Here is a 1730-nt window from a genome sequence, read left to right as displayed (position 1 = left end):
AAAATTCATATTTTTAATTTTCTTTATTCAAATTTAATTTATTGACTAATCATTTACTAATTTTATGGGGTTTACAAGTAACATGATTGACAGAACTTGGGTAACAAGCAAATTGGTAAAGAGTTTTTGGAGGAAACTAATAGGCTGCGACCAGAGGCACCAATAATTAAGAGACCCCCTGGAAGACCAACCAAAAAAAAGGATTGTTGATGTGGTGGATGAGTCTCAAATGCCACCACAAGGTAATAAGGTGAAGAAGTCTTTCAAGTTACATGTAGTAAATGTGGACAGGAGGGATACTATCACAGGACTTGCAAAGGAGCACCTGCAAACCAAAATTGGCAACCAAAGAGAAAGAAGGCAAAGCAATAACAAAATAGAAACCAATCATCACAAGAACCTACAAATCAACCTCCAGAATAGGTTAAATGATTTTATTTGTTATGTTATATTCTAATTATTGTTTATATGCATGAAAGAAGCCGAGATGTTGTTTTCTATTTGCATAGGATGCGAAAGGAGTTCAACTAAATAATACTCAGAATGTTGTTTCCATACCACTGGATCCAGTGGTATCCCACTTTTTTATATTTTTGTAGTTAGTGATTTTTTCTAGTTATATTGATATTTTGTGTTCTCTGTAGTTGTATAGTGTCACTTTTGGCATATGGTGAAAATTGTAAGAGACCAAATTTTTGAAAATTAAATAGTAAGTTATTTTTAATTTATTATATTTGTTGATATTTTTATTTAAAGAAAATTATTTTTTTAAAAATAATTAAACTATATTTTAGGATACCTTAAGTTTAAAATCTATTAGGATTTATACAATTTTTTAAATAATTGAGTATTTTCATATTAGGAATTTAAAGTTTTAGTAATTGAAAATAATAAGAATTTTATACCATTTAAGTTGAATAATTGAAGATTTTGATTAATTTTATGAACTAAAAGAAAATTTATTTATTTATTTCTATTTTTAAATTAGAGCTCTTAATTAAAAATAATTTGTAAGTTGAAAAGATAAATAGTATTCTTAAAGTTAATTATATTAGATTAAATTTAGTTTTAAATTAATACTCTACTTAATAGGCTATGCTTTTCTTATATTTTTGTAGTTAGTGATTTTTTCTAGTTATATTGATATTTTGTGTTTTCTGTGGTTGTATAGAGTCACTTTTGGTATATGGTGAAAATTGTAAGAGTCCAAATTTTTGAAAATTAAATAGTAAGTTATTTTAATTTATTATATTTGTTGATATTTTTATTTAAAGAAAATTATTTTCCTAAAAATAATTAAACTATATTTTAGGATACTTTAAGTTTAAAATCTATTAGGATTTATACAATTTTTTAAATAATCGAGTATTTTCATATTAGGAATTTAAAGTTTTAGTAATTGAAAATAATAAGAATTTTATACCATTTAAGTTGAATAATTGAAGGTTTTGATTAATTTTATGAACTAAAAAAATTTATTTATTTATTTCTAATATTAAATTAGAGCTCTTAATTAAAAATAATTTGTAAGTTGAAAAGATAAATAGTATTCTTAAAGTTAATTATATTGGATTAAATTTAGTTTTAAATTAATACTATACTCGAACCTTAATTTCAAAATCAAAATCCTAATTTCACCCTAATTCTCAAATTGGAATCCATAACCCTAATCCCCATTTTCCTTCCATCACCAACCAAAAGCTCCACATATAACCACCCACACTCCCATG

Source organism: Arachis duranensis, chromosome 6 (genome assembly GCF_000817695.3).
Source record: "Arachis duranensis cultivar V14167 chromosome 6, aradu.V14167.gnm2.J7QH, whole genome shotgun sequence".
Lineage (NCBI taxonomy): Eukaryota > Viridiplantae > Streptophyta > Magnoliopsida > Fabales > Fabaceae > Arachis > Arachis duranensis.
This window is presented reverse-complemented; position numbering follows the sequence as displayed.